Source organism: Bubalus bubalis, chromosome 7, assembly GCF_019923935.1.
Source record: "Bubalus bubalis isolate 160015118507 breed Murrah chromosome 7, NDDB_SH_1, whole genome shotgun sequence".
NCBI classification, from domain to species: domain Eukaryota; kingdom Metazoa; phylum Chordata; class Mammalia; order Artiodactyla; family Bovidae; genus Bubalus; species Bubalus bubalis.
In genome coordinates, this window is record NC_059163.1 from 11,461,628 (window position 1) to 11,467,627 (window position 6,000).

Here is a 6,000-nt window from a genome sequence, read left to right on the forward strand (position 1 = left end):
GATATATATATATATATATATATGAATGACTTTGATGTACAGGAGAAATTAACACAATATTGTAAATCAACTATATTTCATTAAAATACATTTTAAAAATAGTGTCTGAAATATGCACTCTATATGCTAATGACTGCATTGAAAAATTTGCTTTATTTAAGGAAAATTTCAGATCTAAATTTCAGGCTTCACCGACTCGATGGACATAAGTATGAGTAAGCTCTGGGAGTTGGTGATGGACAGGGAAGCCTGGCGTGCTGCAGTCCCTGGGGTCGCAAAGAGTCAGATACAGCTGAGTGACTGAACTTTCTCTTTCAGTTCTAAGCTGCTATTTACCTGTTCATTCACATGTCGGTAAATTTACTGTTGACTTGAGCATTTATTAAAGAAGTATTTCTGGAGTGACTGCTGCATGTCAGAGAGTTTAGAGAATGCATGACTTCTGTCCTTAAGGAGCTCACATCGTGCTAAAGTGTGGGACAGACAAGCCATCAGTTGCAAGCCACTGGTAGATCCTGAAGATAGGAAAGCATACAAAGTGCAAGGAAAGCACCTGACTTCAGAGGGAGGATAAAAAGAAACACGAGCCTCCATTTCTCACTGATACCCAGTTACCACACTGAGTGATATTTTAGAAGAGGCTGAAGATGAGCTCAAGTGTCAGGTCTTTTCATGATGAAAATGGCTCCAATTTATATTTCATGGTAGTTTCCAGTAAGACAATGTGCCAGTTCAACTAACTGTTAATTATTGGATGTTTCACTTTTCTTATTTTCCATCGTTTCAGTGACATTCTTATACTCTGAAGGCTATTTCGCATTTTGTCTGCGTGGGAACACTCCTAGGGTCACTTCTCTGGAAGAAGTGTCACATCTGCAGTCAGGACGAAGCACTTGGGTGTCATCAAATATCATTTTGGAAGGAATCAAAAGGAAGAATAAGATCATTAACAGAGATTTTTCTCTGGGAAAATTTAGGGGGAAAATGGATAAGATTATTTTTAGAAAGGGTAAAATAATTAGAAGTGAGTTTATAATGTTTTAATCATGTGTGAAGGTGTTTATTCTTTCCTTTTGCTAACCCTGGAACAAAAGGAGCACCAGGCAGAGAGTCAGGTTTGAATCTGAACTTAATCTTTAATAAATGATGTGCTCTTGAGCAAGTCAGAATCATTCTCAGTCTCCTCACTTGTAAAAAAAAAAGATAATTATGGAATAATTATTGCTTAGGAAAAAAACTGCAGTGTCAATGACCAATAAAGAAGCTTTAGTAAATAATATCCATAATGATAATGATGATGATGATAAGTAATAATTTTAAAAATATAATCTGCTCATTTTAAATGAGGCTTGTCAAGAAATCTCATTGCAAGCTACACTGGCATGTGATTATGAATTGGATTAAGAGATGAGGAATCTAGAATAAGTGTATGAGATAATGGCCCAAGAGAAAACCACAGAGTGAGCCTTTAATACTTTCATTAGGAACAGTAGTAACTAGAGCATGTAAATACATCCATGGACATTAGGAAGCCCTTGTGGAACTGAGAAGAGTTACAGAAAAGTGTGGAACTTTACAAGCCGACTTGTGTCTTCCTAAAGTTTGTGAACAGGTTCCATCTACAACTGTTTTGAGCAGTTGTATCTTGGGATTCCTCAGACAGCCAAGGACATTTCATGGAGAGCCTCTACTGAATTAGTGCGGGCAACTGGGCTTCCCTGGTGGCTCAGAAGGTAGACAATATGCTTGCAATTCAGGAGACCTGGGTTGGATCCCTGGATTGGGAAGATCCCCTGGAGAAGGAAAGAACTACCCACTCCAGTATTCTTGCCTAGAGAATTCCATAGACAGAGGAGTCTGGTGGGCTACAGTCCATGGGATCACAAAGAGTTGGACACAACTGAGTGACTTTCACTTTTCTGGGACAGTAACTCTCATTTGACATAATATAAACCTTACCCAAGAGATTTCACTCAATATGCATCTGTGTGCAAAAATTAAATGTAGTTAAAGTAGTGTATAATAATTTTAGGATGATACCCACCAGGCAGAACATAGAGCTGAGCTGGTTAAATAATATAAAGAAGTATGGGTTCAACATGCTTCAAGTAAGAGGTGGAAAGTAAAGCATGATGAATAGCTGGCACTGGGCAGTGCAAGGGCTTCACTGAACAAGTAAATGAGGATGAAGTCAGAACAGTGTGAAGATTTCATTTCTGACAGCACTCAGTGGTTGCATAAACTAAACAAGAGTCAGGTGCTCACCACTAGAGGTGGTTCTCCAACGATTGATAATTTTTGAGTGTTTTCATATCTTCACATTCAGCAACAAAAAGTCTAGCAGCTGATAGCACTCCACTTTCCTCACAAAGGTTGAGAACTATTGAAGTTGGGAGCACAGAGAGAGCCCTCCATCATGGCTTGCTCCTGGACATCTTTGAACTATTAGCTACCTATTATGCATAACAAATGGCTCTAATATGTACTAGCTTCAAATGGCACACATTTATTATCTCACAGTTTCTATGGGACAGGAATCTAAGCATGGTTTAGCTACGTCCTTTACTTCTGGGTCTTATAGGCTGCAATCAAGGTGTTGCCTGAGGGTGTAACCCTGTCCGAAGGCTCACCTGAGAATGAAGCTTCCAAGCTCACTCCAGGGTGGCCGGCAACATCCAATTCCTCACCAGCAGTTGGTCAACAATATCCCTCAATTCCTTGCCTCATGGCCCCATCCATACAGCATTTTGTGACATGGTGACTCGTTTCATTAAAATCAGTAAGTGAGAGGGTAAGAGAGAGATTTAGCAAAGGAGAGAGAATATCAGTAAAATAGAAGTCCTTAGGACCTAATCATTGCAGCACCATTTATCACTTTTTTCAGATTCTACTTGTCAGAAAAAAAAGTCAATAGATCCATCCCACACTCAGCTGAAGAAGGATGTATTTGAGATTGAATTCCAGGGGATGAGTCACTGGGAATCATCTGAGTAGGGTTCCTGTGGCAGTTGATATGGGAAAGCTCAAATGTTAAGGATCTCAGTCTCCTCTCTTATCTTCTACTTCCTGCTTTTTTCTGTCCACGTCATGATTCTGATTCTGACAATTTTCCTGGCCAATATCTTTCCCCCTATGCCTCCTTCCCTTTTTTTCATTTTTAAAATATTTTGTTTTTTTGTTTTATGGTTTTGAAAGACTCTCATATAGTGAAAAAACAATGTCAATTGGAGTTCCCAAAGTTAGTCCTAACTCCAACTATTCACACTGTGGATGAACTAAGGAAAAAGCATTTCACTTGTTAATCCTTAGTGTTTTATAGTGCTAAATGGAGCTAAAAGGTAATGTAATGTTGTGATTATTATAATTGGATTTGGAGTCAGACATTTTGCAGTCAAATGCTCTACCCCTGAGTTATACCCCCTCTCTTTGGAGTCAGACATTCTGAATTGGATATTGAGTCTCTGATTTTTTAGTATTATTTCATGGTGCCAAAAAAATCTGTATTATTTGTTTCTTTTAGTACTATAATACTGTGAGTTAGAATCTATCTCCACTTTATACACAAGGAAAATGAGACTTAAATAAGTTAAAATCTTAGCCAAATCTTTCATTATGAAGTGTTAATGAAAGTGTGAAACAGCAAGAGGTCTTACATACCCCACGCTTGCAGGGAACAGGCATTTTTTTTTTCCTTTTTCTGGTCTTTGGTACACAATTGGGCATTGACTTAAATTTCCAATTACACCACAGTCTGCAGGCCAGAAGCTTAACTAGTAGGAGTATATCCCAGAGAACACCTGCATCCTGATATATAGAGACACCATTCATAGCAATATTAATGCCAATACTGATACTAATATTAATAACTGCAGCTAACCTTCATGGTGGGGCTTTCATGGTGGCCCGGTGGCAAAAAATCCACCTGCCAATGTGGGAGATGCAGTTTTGGTTTCTGGGTGTGGAAGGTCCCCTGGAGAAGGAAATGGCAATCCACTCTGGTATTCTTGCCTAGGAAATCCTGTGGCTAGAGGAGACTGGCAGGCTACAATCCATGGGCTCACAAAGAGTCAGACACGACTTAGTGACTAAACAACAAAAATAACTTGTGTGATTCAGTGGTTTTAAAATTTTAGATGCAGGCAGAGTCACTTGGAGAACTTGTTAAAATAGCCTCTGGGCCCCATTCCCATGGTTTCTGATTTTGTAGGTCTGGGGTGGGGCCAAAGAATCTGCTTTTCTAATGAGTTCTCAAGGGATATGATGCTGCTGATCCTGGGACCCTCCTCTGAGCACCATTGATGTACTATCTCTTAAGTGATTTGGGCAGATTTAGTCTATAACTTGGAGAAGGCAATGGCACCCCACTCCAGTGTTCTTGCCTGGAAAATCCCATGGATGGAGGAGCCTAGTAAGCTGCAGTCCATGGGGTCGCTAAGAGTCAGACATGACTGAGCGACTTCACTTTCACTTTTCACTTTCATGCATTGGAGAAGGAAATGGCAACCCACTCCAGTGTTCTTGCCTGGAGAATCCCAGGGACGGGGGAGCCTGGTGGGCTGCCTTCTATGGGGTCGCACAGAGTCGGACACGACTGAAGTGACTTATCAGAAGCAGTCTATAACTCCTCACAAGGATCCTAGAGAAAAAGCACATTATTATTTCCTGTTGACTGATAGAAGGAAAAACTGAAGCATGAAAAGTAACATGAGCTGTCCAAGCTGGGAAACAGGCTGACTGGCCCTCGGTCTGCAGGATTAACCAAAACGTTTAGTGCACTCCTGACAGGCAGGTGCAGAAAAGCATTTCAAGCTCAGAAAAAGATTGGCATTTTGGGCTATTCTGATACAGTTGGGGACTAGAAGGGAGTCCAAGTGGCTCTAATATTTGACACATGTGAGGCAGGGATAAAGCCTGGAAGGCACCAGAAGGAGGAAGCAGGGGTTATAGTATCAAGACTTTGCTTTCCAGGTGAGACTGCACTTTGTCCTGGGGAATACAGAGCCCAGAAGGGCTCAGACAGGGAGGGACAGGGTGAGATTTGTGCTTTTAAACACGGGGCTTCCCTCGTGGCTCAGTGGTAAAGAATCCACCTGCCAATGCAGGAGACATGTGTTTGATTGCTGGGTCAGGAAGATCCCCTGGAGAAGGAAATGGAAACCCACTCCAGTATTCTTGCCTGGGAAATCTCATGGACAGAGGAGCCTGGCAGGCTACAGACCATAGGGTCGCAAAGAGTAGTGCATGACTTAGTGACTAAACAACAAGAAATAATACACAGGGCTTGTGGGATAGCTTGGAGAGAGAGAGAGAGATTAGAAAGGCAGAAAATGGTTTGGAAGTTATTTTGGTGGTCCTGATAAGAAGTGATGGCAGTGGGCCACATTAAGTGGGAACAGGACAGGGAGATGAAGTATGAGAGATGTTCAGGTCCTGAGTCATCAGGACCTGAAGTTAAGGGGAGACCAAGGAGGTTAACCATATGGGCTTAAGGGGATACCATATGGGCTTCCCTGATAGCTCAGTTGATAAAGAATCCACCTGCAATGCAGGAGACCTCAGTTCAATTCCTGGGTTGGGAAGATGCCCTGGAGAAGGGGAAGGCTACCCACTCCAGTATTTTGGCATGGAGAATTCCATGGACTGTATCAGATCAGATCAGTCGCTCAGTCGTGTCCGACTCTTTGCGACCCCATGAATCGCAGCACACCAGGTCTCCCTGTCCATTACCAACTCCCGGAGTTCACTCAGACTCAGGTCCATCGAGTCAGTGATGCCATCCAGACATCTCATCCTCTCTCGTCCCCTTCTCCTCCTGCCCCCAATCCCTCCCAGCATCAGGGTCTTTTCCATTGAGTCAACTCTTCGCATGAGGTGGCCAAAGTACTGGAGTTTCAGCTTTAGCATCATTCCTTCCAAAGAAATCCCAGGGCTGATCTCCTTCAGAATGGACTGGTTGGATCTCCTTGCAGTCCAAGGGACTCTCAAGAGTCTTCTCCAACA